The sequence below is a fragment of the Artemia franciscana genome, chromosome 15 (assembly GCF_032884065.1).
Source record: "Artemia franciscana chromosome 15, ASM3288406v1, whole genome shotgun sequence".
Lineage (NCBI taxonomy): Eukaryota > Metazoa > Arthropoda > Branchiopoda > Anostraca > Artemiidae > Artemia > Artemia franciscana.
Genome location: NC_088877.1, coordinates 34380030 through 34397545, shown reverse-complemented (window position 1 = coordinate 34397545; position 17516 = coordinate 34380030). Strand labels below are relative to the sequence as shown.

The following is a 17516-nucleotide window of genomic DNA, read 5'->3' as shown; positions in this document are numbered from 1 at the left end:
AGTAGTAGCTTTCATCTATCAGTATAATCGAAGGAAGCAAAAGCTCCAATCCCCATTATAGTCACATAGAATGTTAAGGGTGCAGCAGCAAGTATTTACTGATATACTAAAATTGCGCCTCAGATTTAAGCCATAAGCCAAAATTCATAAAATTAAAAGAAGGTTTTAAAAAGATAATTGCAGAGTTTTAACTTTAAAATGCTTCAGATCATAACAAATTTAAGAAAATGTTTTTATCTGAGAGCAAATTTAACTTAATTCCATTGCAAGCAAGGCTTGTTTATGCAAATAAAAATAAAAATCCAAACAAATTGGCACTTTGAAATTATCTTACGATAAAGATGTTGGACAGTCATGCTTGAATAGCCCGTATTTTATCAATACAGGTGCTCTCTCATTTTTTTTAATTCAAAATGGTACAAAGTAAAGGTTTATGCTTTTAGTCAAAGGGAAGATATGCCTTTAAGGCCTAAAAATAAAAATAAAACAAAAACTTGGGTAAAAGTACCTTTAATTTCAACTTTTATTTTCTTTTTGAGCAAATTTTTCATTTAGATTGTATATGCGTTTTTTCAGTTTGGACGTGGATATAAAACACTTATTTAGACAAATGCGAAGGAATCCCCTATTTTGAATAGTTATTTATTAGCATTTCTTTCTTATTTATATCTCAGCAAACAATAAAAGTCATATGTATACGAGAAGAAACTTTTTCACTAATTAAAATACAAATAAAATATAAAAACAAATAAGGAAAATTTAAGATTTATAAGGCAATGTTATAGAAATTACCTACTAAAATACAGAATTCAAAGCTTGTTAATTTTTTTAATTTAGGAATTATAGAAATAAAAACACTATGAGGTAGCTTTTTTCCCTTTTTATAATAAAAAAGCTTTGTGACCAAAAAGGATATTTATCATCGGAATAATTTACCATGGATCTTAGTTTAAAGGCCAACAAAGAAATGACTTTCCTTACTTGGGAAGTGTAAAATTTCTATAACTAAATATGGTAGTTTTGGCAGTTGGTTCAACTCGCCAAGCAGAAGGTTTTGCTATACAGACAAAAGCTTTGGCTCAACACCGTTAAGTCTGACCTCTAGCCGATCCGCAGTTTCGGAAGACACGGTAGCAGATAGGGTTTGCAGCTAAACTTGTTTCTGCAGCTAAATAAAAGTAAGTGAGTAAGACAGGAAGAGGCAAACAAATCTAAAATAAAACTCCCTTCATATTTGAGGAAAGCTTGCGTGAACGCTCCAGCAAACGCTCCAAATCACCCAGATTCATGCTCCAGGAATCTGAGCAACCTGAGTTCAGGAAACCACCAAGAAAACTGTGTAGCCGCGATATGCTACTGTAGGTTTTAATGGTAGACAAAAAAAGATCTATCATGCTTAGCGAGCATTGCCTTTGAATTTATTTTAGGCTATACTTTTTAGTTAGGCTGCAAAACTCAAATAAAATCCTTAACTATATGGCAATATATTCTGTAAAATAAAAAAGAGTGGACTCTCTGATACGAGCTATTGAAAAATCTCTGGTAAAATTTCAATAGGTTTCCTGAGCCACGTTCCAGGAAATTCTTAGAGTTATATTCTCTTTGTGAAATTTTGTACGCTCTCGGCCAAATTCCGGCAGCTTCCCTAAACCAAGCATTAGTGCATTCTTTAGCTGAATCCTTGTGAGCTCCTGGGTGAAATTTCGATTTTTCCCTTGATCAGAGTTTAAATATATTCACTGACGAAGATCTCAGTCTACTGACTGGACCAAATTTTGGTAAATTACAATCACCAAATTCCATTATATGCCGTTAGTCAGGTTTTTGAAGAATTCAGGAGCTATATTCAGGCTGATTCACTTATTAAAAATCCTCTAAAATTAATAGAAATCATCGAGCTCAAGTAAATTTTACAAATTTTGACTGGTGGGACTTCGCCGTATCATTGATAATTTTTCGAGTTATTTCCTGGTTCTTCCTCGGCGAAGGTTCTCCTGGGATCCTCTCCCTCTTAGCAGCCACTATCATACGTAAAAATGAGTCGGCAAAAAGAAAGTAAGACAAATAAAAAGAATTTTGTTTAGGAATTCGGGCGAGTTTTTCCAGTGTAAAATGTCACTCGAAAAGTTAATCCTCCCGGAGGCTTTCCTCCCCATATAAAATACTCCATTAAGGAATCTCCCTAGCAAATAATTCCCTCCCCCGGGAAATGTATGCTTATTTTCCAATAGAATAAATACTATACATAAACACAGGATTTTTTTTTATATATTTCACCATTTAAACATGTTTCCTCACGGGCTGTGGTGGGTCAGTCTTCAAAGGCATAGCTATTGAACCTTTAAATTATGCTGAAAAAATAGTTATTTCAAAATTTTGATATGACAATTTTGGGAAAAAAGGGGCGTGGGAGGAGGGGGGCTAGATGCCTTCCGATCTTTTTGGTCACTTGAAAAGAACGTTATAACCTCTAATTTCCGTTTGAATGAGCGCACCATTGGTTTGATACAATCATCCCTTTTCTCTGATAAGCTAAATCTGATGGTGTGATTTTCATCAAGTTTTATTAGATTTTCATTAGTTCTTTGACTTTTAGGGAGTTATTTTCCCGTTTACCGAAAATCAGGCAATTATTTTTAGGCTCGTAACCTTTGATGGGTAACACTAAACTTAATGATCCTTATTTTTTTTGGGGGGGGATCAACATAATAAGCCAATTCTTTTGATGCGTCTATTTAAAGTTTCGGTTACTACGGAGTCGCGTCTCTCCTTGCTTATAGCTCGTAACCACGAACTGGTTGATGTATTTGCAACGTGAGGTCAAAAGAAATTTTTTTTTATTAGAAAAGGAAGGGCTAAGGGTCATAAGTGATTTAAACCAACGGGCCAGCCATCTACACAAATAGAAGTTTTACAGAAATAATGACTGCTTGTTCAATAATGACTATTCCTTTTCTCGCTCTAGGTTTCTTAAGAGCTATAGTTTGAACAGACCCATGAAAAACTGAATGAAGAACTGAAATTTCTAGAGGAGGTTTTCCGAAGTCTGTTTCTTCTCATTTTTGGCACTGTGTGCTCTGCTGAACGTAGATAGTATAATTTCAAATTCAAGCGTATCCATACAAGATTTTGGTGAAATTACAACAGGTAAAATTTGTTTCCCCCATAGATACTAGGTCGTATATGAGAAAACATAACAAAGGAAAAATTCTAACAAAGGAAAAACTTCTTAAATTTTAATTTTCGCATTTTAATGTAAGTTTATTTATATATACATATTTTTTTCTCTCTCTCTTTCTCATATTGTGCTGAAGACGGCCCTTGGACATAGGGCCGAAATATTCACAGAATTGATTTCCACTGTCTTGAAAAGATTTCCCCTATTGTTTCAACTTTGTATTTGTTTGTTATGGAAAGGCAGTGTGGTCTTCGTCGCTATTTTCAAAGACTTGTATTTTAAGAAACTGATAAGCAGTAATTCTAAAAGGATTACTGAACCAAAGTACATCCTTAGCTTAACGAGAATCAAGGGGGTGGGTCGAGAGGGGTGGTATTTCCCTCATGATTAGAGTATTCCACTATTTGATCTTCAACATGAACAATAATTTAATATTTTTTACAGCAACCTCCATATATGTTATGAAAATTTCATCGAAGTATAGAATATTTTGTTTAATGCAAAAGATAAACGTTAACCGTCATTTGGCTTGTTATTTCTTTTTTTTCAGTTAAAACAAAGAAGAAAACTCTCTGTTTCTCTGGGGTTAAAATCTTTGATACTTGTATGGTTCACAGAGATGTTCATGATTCCAAACCTATTTTTCTAGCCAATCAAATACATAGAGTTTTAGCCGAATGAGTTAAATCTTAATGCTTTGTCCCGTAACTTCAATGTCTCATTATTCACTTACTGGTTAAATAGATTGAAGTATATATATATATATATATATATATATATATATATATATATATATATATATATATATATATATATATATATATATATATATATATATATATATATATATATATATATATATATATATATATATATATATATATATATATATATATATATCTGACAATTCGAAAAGGAAATGTCCAAAAATTAAATTAAAATTTCAAGAAGAACTGCACTCCAAACCCCCAGCTCCCTTTGCACATCCCTGGAACATCCCCTTCACCTATCTCTCAAGCTTGACGCCTTTAGCATAATTAGAAAATGTGTTATCAAAGAGTAATATTATGCAGGTAAAAAGAAATCCTAAAAAGCTGTTGTCGTTGGAATCCAGACTCCCTTCTTTACAAAAAAGCTTTTACCTGAAAAATAAGACAGCAGGACAATAAAACAGCTACCAAGGCATTTTTGAACCGGTTTCGCATATTTCTGCAATTTTTCTTGCCGATGGAAAAAAATGCTTAAATATTAAATTAGTTTCTCCATTTATTAGTAATATTGGGCTTTAGTGAAAACTAAAAAGTGGATACAGAAAGATGTTTTTGAAATAAAGTAAGTATATTAGAAACCATCCTTAAAGTAAAAAAGGACACTGAAAATTGAATATGATGGTTTGAATTAAGTGGAACCTTACACAGTAGCTTTCATATATAGTTTTCAAAATTGGAAAAAAGCGGAATTAAATTTAAAAAAATTGCCTCCGTTTTCAGTTTTAGGAATTTTGATGGTTGTGGGGTCAAATAAAAAAGAAAGAAGTATGGATAAGAAATCAAACAATAATACCAAAAATGACCTAGAACACGGCACCAAATAGTTGAAGAAGGTGTAGCTTTCCTTGATGTGTTTTCAGGTTTAACGAAAAATTCAACTGATTTAACTGAAGATTTCACGATGATGAATTTCATGATGAATTTCATGATTTCATAATGATGAAGATTTCAGATTTAACTGAAGATTTAACTATTTATTTACTTAATTATTTGTTTTCATGTGTTTTCAAATTTTGAATGATTTTAAGCTGTTCGATGCGGATGCAGTAACTTTTTTTTGCTCCTTTTACCTATGTTTTCTTTTTTAAATTCGACGCCTCCTAGCCCCCGGACGCCTCATAACCCCGGAGCTCATAGCAGCTATGAATATTCAGACTTCAATATATAGTTCACAAGTGATAATTTTTGTCAACATATGGGTTTCAGGAGCCAATAGAATTTATTTTCAATTAGTAAAGTTGATCTTTTTTTTTGTCTTTTTTTCCGTGTCTTTTCTTACGATGTAGCTTTCCATGATGTGTTTTCAGATTGAACTGAGAATTCAACTGATTTAACTGAAGATTTCATGATGAATTTCATGATTTCATGATGATCTCATAATGATGAAGATTTCAGATTTAACTGAAGATTTAACTATTTATTTCTTCCTTATTTTCGTGTTTAAAAGTGGCAAAAAGGACGTTAAACGCGTAATAGTTTTGAAACAACCAAAAGAAAAATCTTGGAAAATTGTGTTTTTCAGGTATGAATACACTAAAGTTGGGTCCAGAGCGCAAAAAACTATTTTCATTGAGATGTCATCGGTACTTGAAGCCCCTCCCAGACAAACAGTATAACAGATGTCAAGTGAGGTTATTATTAGCCTTGCCGTGAAAGTATTCTGTCTCAGTTTAAAACTAAACTTTCCACAATGTGCTTTTGTTCAAGGCTGTATCCAGTATATTTGTCCAGGAGGAGTGGGATACAAACAAACTACAAAGCACATACAAAATGTCTTTATGTACTCTTTTATTACTTTTTATGTATCTGACAAACCTTCGGGGGGAGAGGGGAGGGGTCAGACCGGTATCCCTCCTTTCATTCAAGGTCATATCCAGTATTGTGTTTGTGGGGCTACATAAAAAATTTGTTTATATACATTTTTGTTACTTTTTTCGAGTCGGACAAACTTTCAGGGAAGGAGGTCAAAACCGGTAGCCCTCCTAAAATGCAGCCCTGCTGTTATTATCCAAAAAGAGTTGTGGGACTTGTCTGCCAATTCTCATCTTTTTCTGATTGAATTCTTCGTCTAAATACATGGTTCTGTCAAAAACAGTTCTCTACCTGTTGAAAGCGGGTTCTTGAAGCAATATCTACCAAACATAGACTAAACATTTTCAACAATATGCTGTCCATTCAAGGCCTCCCACCTGAACATCTCCCATAATGTTCAAGTCCCTGGTAATAATATGAATTCTCTAGTTCAAAGTGTAATTTCTTTGTTTCAGAATATTCTTAATCAATGGCTTCTTTTATTGTCTTCATCAGTCATGCTTTTTCTATAGACCTTTTATTCAGTAGGAAAAGAATTCTGAAAGAATTCTGATAAAGTCCCCTCTAAGGCTTTCAACATGTACTTTCAATCTATCACCTTGAAAAATGGTTGCAATGCAAACTAGTTGACAGCTCTCGTTATAGGAATGCAAACAAAAGATATATACATAGAAAAGCTATTCTTTCGTGTGTAAAATACGATAGAAGGAAGTCTTTTCAAAAGTCTTTTCTAGCTTTGCTTCAAATTTTGTTATGTTTATTGTTGATTAATAAACCCTTTTTTTTTCTTCTTTTTCTATAACAAAAAGAGAAAAAAAAGCGGAATTGAAAGACTGTAAAAGAACATCAGTTATGACATTAATTTGAGCCTTTCTGAACAAATAAAAGTCAAATTAGCTCGAATGTGTTACTTGAATAGACCCTTCAAAAAATTGCTCAAAAATTTTGTTTAAAAAATTGTTAAAAATGACTTAAGTTTTCATTCTCTCAATGGTTTTGCAACCCATTTTTTCTGTTAACATTCGAATGACATGTGTGTCTTCCCCCTCCTTTATAGACCAAGAAGCCTTTGTGAGGATTAGTGCAATATATTTACTGTGTGTTTAACTAATTTTGAATCAAATGAATAATTTTATTCATTAATGAATTAAAATAAATGTGTTATTTACGATGTATTCTTATAGTTTCTTATAACATCCAGAGAAAAGAAATTGATTTTCTTTCAATGCTAAAAAGTGAGCTTTTGTTTAATTGGTATGTATCTGTAGCATATTTTTATGAGTCAATTACATAATTCCATATTTATCTAAATACGGGCGAAGACCACACTGCTTTTTCATCATAAACAACAAGCAGAAACATAGGGAATTTTTTTATATAAGACAGTGGAATGCAACCTCATACAACTTAATTTATGTGAGCAAAAAGAACGAAAAGTTAAGTTTCACCTTGGTTCTTCTCTGTAAATTTTATGCCAACACGAAGGACAAAAAGTTTTAAACCACAAGATTATTTTACAAGCATCCCCTCTGTTTCTAGGTGTCCAGACTAGCTGCAATCTATATTCTTTTTTCTTATGAGTAAGCCATATTTTCAAGGGGCATAGCCAGTAAAAGCGGAGGAGATTTATAAATCCCTTTAAAGCGAAAACATATAAACGATATCCAGAGAGAAGAAGCATTTTCGGAAATAGGACATGAAAATACGTCCTTTTCCCTTAATACATTTTTTGGATATATACTTCCCCCTCAAGTAGATTAGTCGCTCATTGACATGGTCATTCAAATGAAGAAAACGAAAACGTTCTGTCTCACCAAAAGAGAGAAAAACAGAAACAAATGTCCGAAATTTTTTTAAGAAAGAATAAAAGCTATATATATATATATATATATATATATATATATATATATATATATATATATATATATATATATATATATATATATATATATATATATATAATATATATAGAAAATAATATATATATAAAAGGCAATTGGAGACCATGGAATCAGATGGGGAGGAAGAACGCTCCTGGACTTAGATTATGCTGATGATTTAAGCATATTAGATGAAAGTATGAGCAAAATGAATGAATTTTTAGAGATTTTACGAGTTCAGGGTGCTAAAATAGGCTTGAAAATTAATGTTAAGAAGACTATGTCACTAAGGCTAGGAATAAGTGAAGATGAATAGGTGACATTAGGTAACGAAAAGATTGATCAGGTTGGGAGCTTCAGTTACCTTGGTAGTATTATTAGTAAAGATGGTGGGAGCAGTGAAGATGTTAAAAGTAGAATAGCTAAAGCTCAGGGTGTTTTTTTCACAGTTAAAAAAAGTTTGGAAGAATAGAAAGATAAGTCTACAAACAAAGATTAGAATATTGGAAGCTACAGTGATGACAGTGGTCAAATATGGCCCTGAAGCATGGGCACTCCGAAAAGCAGATGAAAATTTACTAGATGTTTTCCAGAGAAATTGCCTACGGATTGTTCTGGGTACCCGGCTGACTGACCGTATTTCAAACAGTAGGCTGTACGAAAAGTGTGGTTCAATCCCGCTTTCTGGGGCTATAATGAAAGAAAGGTTGAGATGGCTAGGCCACGTTCTACGGATGAAGGATGACAGATTACCGAAGATTGTCCTTTTTGGCCAACCGTCTGGGGCTACACGGAAAGCAGGTCGTCCTTGTCTGGGTTGGGAGGATGTCATAAATAAAGATTTAAAGGAAATTGGAACTTTCTGGGAGGGTATAAAGAGGGAGGCTTTAAATAGATTAGGTTGGAGGAGGAGCGTACGCAGCTGTGTTGGCCTCAGGCGGTTTGGTGCTGCAGTGAGTTATTAGTAGTAGCAGTAGTATATATATATATATATATATATAATTATATATATATATATATATATATATATATATATATATATATATATATATATATACATATATATATATATATATATATATATATATATATATATATATATATATATATATATATATATATATATATATATATATATAGTAAAGGGAATTTAACTTTGTTTAGTTGGTTTAAATAGTTTTATGGGTTTTTTTTCATCTGTATTTTGTTGATATAGGTCACATTTTGAAACCGATGTTTTCGCGATTCCACCATTTTTTCTCTATTTTCAATACCCCCGGCTATTAAAAGCTTTACGGAGAATCTTCCACCGTCTCTTTAATAAAAAAGAAGGAAAACGATGACAATATCTGAAATATGAATAGAAAAATGTAATAGTTTTTAATTTTACCCATTATACCACTATTTAAAATGAAATTTTCATTCGTCCCCGGATATTAGGTTGAGAAGAGAGTGACGTATGGCAAAATAATGGAAAACATATAACTTGGGGTACATATTTGCACAAAAGGGGGGGGGGGGAATTGACGGGATATGCTTTTCAAGTATGATATATGTATTTCAGGATATTTAGGGTTCCTTATAGAATTTCTAAAAGCTCATCACATTACTTTACAATGAATTCCGCCCTACTAAAGTACAAATATATAGCTTAAATTATATATTTCCCAGCCATTTTGCGTACCTCACTGTTTTGCTACCACTTAATACCCATGAACTGAAACAACTTAATCCACAAGTAAATAGAGGTATATGTATAACGGAAATATCCAAAACTTTAAATAATGTAGTCAAAAAAACGAGTGAAGCTTGGATTAAATAAAATACGTTTATACAAAAATATTTAAATTAAGCTGTAGAATAAAAAGTTTTGTTATTGTACTTATTTTGTAAAATGAATGTGTCAATAAGACTACCAAAACATTTCCATGATTAAACAAACCTTCCCAAATAAAAATTCTTTCGTCACAATTTTCAACAGAAGACATTCATGAGTATCAAAGAAATGAAGTTGTTAAACAAAGTCGATTCATTTTGACTTGGTCTAGCGAGTTTCTTCCATTACGGCTCCATTAAAGACTTGTTACAAGGCTCTTATCACCACCGAAGCGCATCAAGCAACATGCTGAAGGGAATGAATTCTCGACATGAATTCTTAATGACCTATCAAACATGCCGCTTCAAGCACTGCAATCTCAAAATAAATGCAGGAGATAACCACTCTGTGGCTCTTTCTTTGCAGTAAAACATCTAACAGAAGAAATTATCTGATCAAAGTTAAAATCAGTTAGAAGGAGTAGGTTTCCAAGTTTCGCTTTTTTGAGGTTTGCATCCGATCTGACCCCTTTCAAGATTCTTGCCATCACGTAAGATCGATCAAGCCCTCAATCAAACCTATGTCATCAGATGAATACAGACTGTGAAACAAGAGTGCATGCCCCATTCGGATTCTTTAGAGCCCAGATAAAATGCCTCATTTATAGGGGTGTGTGTCTCACCTAAATTAGTATGATTTAGGCATCTATTAGAAAAGATGATCTGACCTCAGCCACGCTTTCTGGATATGCGATGGTGTTTTGATTCTGTGTGTGTGTTATCACAGAAAAATAGACGGACTGCTTTTAAAAACTTGTGTGATTTAAAACTTTCCGTTCTTTTCCCTGGCACTTGGTTTAAAATTTATACAGAAGAACCAATCAGGTTTATATGTTCATATAATCAGGTTTATATGTCAATCAGGGGTTAATGTTCATCAGAAATTTTATTTTGTTAAATAATAACAAGTTTAGCTTACAAAAATACGTCATCGACGTAAACAAGTAAAATTGAAGCCACAGTCAATTAAATAAATTAAGTTGAATTATATAAATTTACAAAGTGGAATTAAATAGAATTAAAGTCATTTTTGTTTAAGAATAAGATAATAAAGCAAATAAAAGAAACCTTTACCATGGAATTCTTGGAAAAAAATCCCATATATTCACTTTGATGTTAATGCGTAGCTACAAGAGACGGTGCACAGTTTTTGGGTTGCATTTTATGTAAAGACAAAAAAAATACAATTGCCAAGCTGAGATTGAATGCATCCCCCCTCCACTTCAGAGTGCCCCTGAAAGACATTACTGCGCTGGTGCCTAGTTTGTCTAAAAATTATTTCTCGCATGGTTTGCTTTTGTAGTCATTTTGTCTTAGTATGCCCTATTTTTCTTTTTTCTATACCGTAGAAAAGTGTGACCGTCGTATCTCCATTGTTCTTTGTGTGTGTTTTTCTTTCCTGGTTATCAACTCAAGAAAAAAAAAAGATTAACATTTTTTTTATTTGGTTGTAACTTTCTCATTTTGGCTTCAAGTCATTTTGTTTTCTTGTTTTCTTTTCTTTATTTTGTTTGTTCTCGTTTCGGTTGTATGCTGTATTTACTGTTTAACCGGTCTTTCAACAAAAAGAAGTAGATAAATTCAATTCCCTTTTTACAAGGCAAAAAATGAAAATATCCAAAAACGCACATTAATTTTCTTATAAATACTCTATAAAAGAAATAAATAACAATCTTTCAAAAAATACAAGGAAAAAATCTCAAATACACAAGCAATGCTAATAATTCTACCAAATCTATATTTCGTCTTTTATCATTTAAAAAAGTAAAAATCCATAAAAGTATTGTCGTTTTATTGAAACCTATTTTTAGTGGCAAAAAAAACGCTGTTCAAGACAAGCCCTTAGAGACAAAAGGCTTCAATTTTTTATAGGTATTGATCCTGATTTTTTGCTATATTTCGCAATGGCTTCTACCTAAATAAGATTATGCTCATTATGTATTTCCAACAAGCTGCGTTCTTTCGTGCAGTGGTTTCGAATTATTTGACCTTGTAGAGCCCTTACAAAGATTTTTACGCTTGGAAATTCATAAAATAAACTTATTCAGATTCTGAATGTAAATTTAAAAGAGGAGAAATATAATGTAGCCTATTTTCTTCACAAATATAAGTAAAAAACTGTTTAAGCAATTGCAAATAAAAAAAAACATAAAAAAAATTAAGCACTACGGGTTGTCAAAAGGCGTAACTCAAGAATGGCTGAGTGTATTAATTTGGAACATTCTGAAAATGATGTGGGGAATGATTAATTGAACAAAAGGCAATATTAGCACACTACTACTACTACGATAATTACTACCACTACTACTACCACGGCTACTGCTACCCCTACAACTATTGTTTTTATAGCGAATACCACCAGCTAAGAGGCTGAGGGTACTGAAGTGAAAAATTTAGTGAATGTGGAGGGGAAAGTTGAAAAAAATCAAAACATGCTATGTGCATACGAATTATCAAAAGGGTTTATCAGCAATATCTTTGGAACATACACAAAATTGCTGCTACTGCTACATCACCTACTAGTATCACTACTATTATAATACTATCACTAGTAAGACTAAGGGATTGAAGGTGAAAATATGACACAATATAGAGGGGATATTTGAAATAAATCAAAACAAGATATGTACATGCAGATCGTAGAAAGGGGGTATCTCATGAATGGATTAGGGTATTAAGTTGGAATTTTCAAAGAACACTTAAAGGGAAAGATCAATTGACTAAAAGGCTATACTTGCATGGTACTACTACTACTAATACTATTACTTCTACTGCTACTTCTGATATTACTGCTACTACAACAACAACAACTACCATTACTATTACTACTACCATAACTATCACTGCAATTACTACTTCTGTGGCGAATATTACCAAGGATGAGGATACTGAAGTAAAATTTTTGGAAATGTTAAGGGAAAAGTTTTAATTATATCAAAAAATAGTACGTGCACACATATTGTCAAAAGGGTGTATTAGCTATGGTTTTGGAACTGCTTACCGTATCAAACTGAAACTTAAAGGGGCTCATGAGTGGGATCCTCAGCTGACGAAAAGGCAACATATGCATACTACAACTGCTATTAATAGTGCTGCTACTACTGTTACTGCTACTACTAATACGGTACTGCTATTACTACTACTAATACAATGCTGTTACTGCTACATCTGCTCCGGCTACTACCAACACTAATATGATACTAGTACTATTAATACTACGGGTATGCATGTCAAATCTTGAGAAAATAGAAGGTAAACTTGACGTAAACTAAAAAACACTATGTACATGAAGACTGCCAAAAAAATGTATCTCAGGATTGGATTAGAAAATTAAGTTAGAGCTTTCAGGGAATGGTTAAGAGGGGAGCTTGACCAAAAGGCAATCTACACGCTACTACTAATACTACTACCACTGCTACCACTACTACTACGACTAATCTCACTGCTACTTCTTTTGCAACTACTAATTTTGTACTACTAACGGTAAGGGGACTAAGAGTAAAATTTCAGAAAGTGTTGAGAGGAAAGTTAAACTAAACTGAAACACACTTTGGATTTATAAGTTATCAAAAGGGCATATTGGCAATATCATAGCAGTGGCTAATTGTATTAAATTGAAACTTCTAGGGCTTGATGGGGGGGATGTTCAACTGACCAAAGGCAACATGTTAATACTACTGCTGCGGTTAGTGCTGGTGCTAGTTCCGTTAATGCCATTATTAGTCCTACACCTAGTACTACTAGTACTCCTTCTACTACTGTTCATACGTCTAATGCATGAAGATGAAATGAAGGTAAAGGTGAAATTTTCAGGGAACACCAAGAAAGAATTGTGCTGAATTACAACACGCTGTCTGCATGCAGGTTGTCAAAAGGGCGTATCAGCAATATCTTAGGAATAACCTGGTGTGTAAACTTAACCAAGAGGCGATATTTGCATCCTACTGCTACTTCTTTGACTACTACTACTGTTACTACCACTACTACTACTGCTACTGCTATTACTATTACTACTGCCTCTACTACTGCTACTGCTAAATCTTTACTGAAAACAAAATATATTTGAAATGTTTTTATTTTTTAGCTTTAATAAATGAAAAATTATTAAGACTTTAAGGAATAAACATCAGTATGCGTTTATTGAACTGTCAATTTACTGTCAATACACAGTCAATAACTGTCATTTATTGTTTTGTTCAATAATCTTAGTTATGATGTTACTGTTTTCAGTGTTATGAGAATAGGAACATTCAGGTTGAAATAATGTTGCTTTCACTAAATTGTAAATTATTAACCGGTCTTCACAAGCCATAGAGGCGTCATCTCCACTTATCCTAATTTATATTATTTTTTAGTTCGACTCGGTTATTTATTGTAATTTTCGTTTGTTCTGGGTTCATTTATTTATTGATGGTTGTTTTTGATACTTTTACGCTTGGTAAGTTTTTTGACTTAATTTCTGCAGATTATTGGTTTAATGAAGCTCTTTACTTATCCCTGAAAACTTATTAAACATACTTTTTTAAATTAATCAAAGCAAAAAACGTTTTTCCTGCATGGATCCGTCTTAAGTCTACTCATACTTGAAAAAAAAATTTTCCTGCGACATCTCTTTGGACTTTTGTAAAAATTTGAAGTTGTAAAAATTAGTACCACATTTTCAGTGTTGTCAGGTTGAACCGTGACGATAAATACGCAACCCTAGTTAGTTAAATTTTACAACACGCATTGAGCATAAAATTCAAATACTAAAAGGCAGTTGACTTTCAAGACTACCATGGCTTCAAAGGAAAACAACACGTTCTTCAGTTGTTTGGTACCATATATTTTTAGTTTTTTATAGGGGGGGGGGGATTTTCCACCCATGTTTTTTTTTAATTTGGCCCCGATTATTACCAAAAAGAGCTATTACCATATGACTGTTACGACAACTGCATATGGATTTTTTTTTTATCAAGACTGAAATCCCGATTGTCCCTATTTTCTTTTCGTCTGAATTGCTATGTAAGCCTTCTTTTAACTTATTCAATCAATCAGACTTAATTTTCCCTGTCCTTGGTGGATCCAGGGAGTTTTCAAAAAACGTTAAGCAACAGTGCATAGATTTTGCTGGTAAAAGTGTCAAACAAATACAAAGTAGAGACATATATATATATATATATATATATATATATATATATATATATATATATATATATATATATATATATATATATATAAATGAACTTACATCAAATTTTGAGAACTAAAACTAAATAATTAAAAACACTTTTTAAAACTTTTTTTAAAAAAACAGCCCTAGCATCCTTACTTCAACGAAGTTCAACCAGGACTGGCGAAAAGAATGAAATGAGAATATAAACTCATTCAAACTAAAGAGAACAAAGTGATTAAGGGCAATTTCTGAGAGCCAACCTTGCTTGTTTAGCAGCCTGTCTCAAAGGCCTTTTCGTAGTTGGTTCAGTACTATTATCAATTGGTTTAGTAAAATATTTTGTTAGATCATTTTTAATTAAATTTGAGTATAAAGAATTTAGTGAGTATTCCCCTAACTCCCTGTTCAAAGAAATATTATTATCTATTTTGAGATTAATTTCGATTGATTCTCGAACCATCTGTTTTAGTAAAAATAAATTAGTTTAGTAAATTTTTGGTAAAAGTGTCTAGACTGAAAAACTCTTCGTTTCTTTTTCTGGTTTAAGGGGACTCAATACATAAAAGGACCACCAAATCTCGTCCATTATGGTTTTTTTAATCTGTGCAGCCAAACTATCTAAGATTGACTGGGCGGTTTTACCATAACTTGGAGAGCTTATATAAGATACCAAAAACTAAACGACCGAAAGCTATAAACCTGCACCCACTTTTCCACAAGTCCTAGAAAAAACATTTAACTTCTCCCGTTATGTGCCAGAAATAGAGATTTCAGTTTTAATGAAACTTTCATCATTAAAAAGTGTGAATTTTGTTTTCTTCAATTAAACGGAGCAGAATTTTCTCTTAAAAGTTCAGAAAAGGTGAGTCCCTAGGGTATAAAAGATCTTCCAGAGCCATTGCTGGCATTAGGGCGTAGAATCGACGTTCCAGTAGCTGGGTCTTTTTTACAGGAAAAAACCATAAAAATGATCTAGCATATCTACTAGAAAATATCAAAAATCAGCTAAAAGACAATAAGAAGAATTTTAGCAATTCAGAAGTTGTGGAAGTTACCTGTGGTGCCACCAACTTTAATTCAAAACCTTGCTGGCACAAAGATTTAAAATTGCATTGTCTTTTCAATATATTGCATTGTCTTATTGCATTGTCAATAAAATTACATTGTCTTTTTAATATAATTTCACAGGTAAAACTATAGATTTTCAATAGCTCTTGATGATGACTAGTCCCCTTGGGTAATTTTCAAATGGGTCCTTTGTCTTTCAGAAGGTCAACCAACGCCGAGGCTCACAAAATAACCTTAAGGTACAGAATTTCTTTGATATTTTTCCCCAAAAAAAGTAACCAGGTTCTAAACCAACGAAGTTATTTGTCTCCCGAGAAAGGATATTCCTGTCATTCCTATCATTTCCGTAAAATTATTTCAGGGGACCAAATCCCCTTAATTTTACTCACAAAAGAACAAATCAGGTTATAAAATGATGAAATTATTTGTCTGCCCAAAAATGAAATTTCTGTCATTTGCACAAAATTATTTTAAGGTATTGAACCTTCTTAGGTTCCTAAGCGACAGAGTAATTTGTCTCCCCAGAAATGAAACTTATGTCAATTCAACTTCATAATTTTAAAGTATCGAATCCCCTTAACATTTCTCGCTAAAGAACCAATCATGTTCTAAAAAGACGGAGTTATCCGTCTCCCCAGAAATGGCACATCCTTATTAGTCCGGATCGGTCGCTCAGCATTAGTTAACCTAGTCTAAAAAGTGCAGGGCTATATATCTCTCCATGAATAACAAATAATATGATTGGCTTACGAAAATACGTCACAAAAATAAACCAATGGATATAAAGCACACTTTTAATACGGAAGAGTGGGAGAGTAATCCCTATTTTCCTGTTCCATTCAGAATTGTTTTATTCCTTTGTAACCGAAGTAATGATTACTTCGGCAGATAGCAGATTACTTCGGCTGATTTCGACAGATAGTCAAATTCAACTTTAGATTGAGCATTAAAAGCGACTCTAAATTTCTAGACCATTTTATCAGTTGCTTTACTCTGCAATGAGTAAGGGGGCAGAGGAAAACCTGACGGATTAAAATGGTAAAAAAAAAGATAAAGGATGCGTCATCACACTTGACAATCTACACCGCCGGTGCCGACACCGGTTCATGGTCTCTCCGTTTAGGAGTGAAATGAACTGCTGGACAAGCAATTTCCATGGTGACTAAGTAAAAATTAGTGGGCATACAAACAAAATGAGGGATAACTTGGAGGTAGTCCCTATCCGTGCGTAACTTATGACTAAATATTTATATCCTAAGGCTCAATTGTTTCAGATCATTTCATTTACCGCACAAAAACTTGTTTGTGCTTGTTTCAGACCTTGCTTTTCTTATAGAGAATTATCTAAACTTGTTTAAAAATAGAAAAAAATTCACTGTTGAAAAGGAAAATTTTCCTTTCCCTAAGAAAGGAAAGAGTATCTTCCATTTCCGTTACGATTCTTTTTCCACTGTTCTATTCTCATATTTTTGATTCTAGCTACTTAATAAGTATAAACGAGGTAAGATAAAGTCAAATCATTTCTACGTTCTATTTTTCTGGAAGAATTTTAGTAAATCAAATCTCTGGTGAAATTCCTTTTTTCACTAACGACTAGTCAAGTTGAAAAAATTTGGCTAAAACAAGGGGTTCTCAAATAAGACAGTATCACAAATATAGAAACAAAAATATATATACCACCAAAGAAGCATAAATATAAATTGTATAAATCACAGTTTAACATTTATTTAATTTTATTCTTTCAAACTGTGTCCTAAATATATTTTTACAAATAAAAT

General features: G+C 32.7%; 1 protein-coding gene across 3 annotated transcripts in view; it reads right to left on the bottom strand.

Moving 5' to 3' along the window:
- LOC136036401 (uncharacterized) overlaps positions 1 to 17516 on the bottom strand; it is a 425531-nt gene that overhangs the window by 259298 nt on the left and 148717 nt on the right. The gene's annotated exons all lie outside the window — the stretch shown is intronic.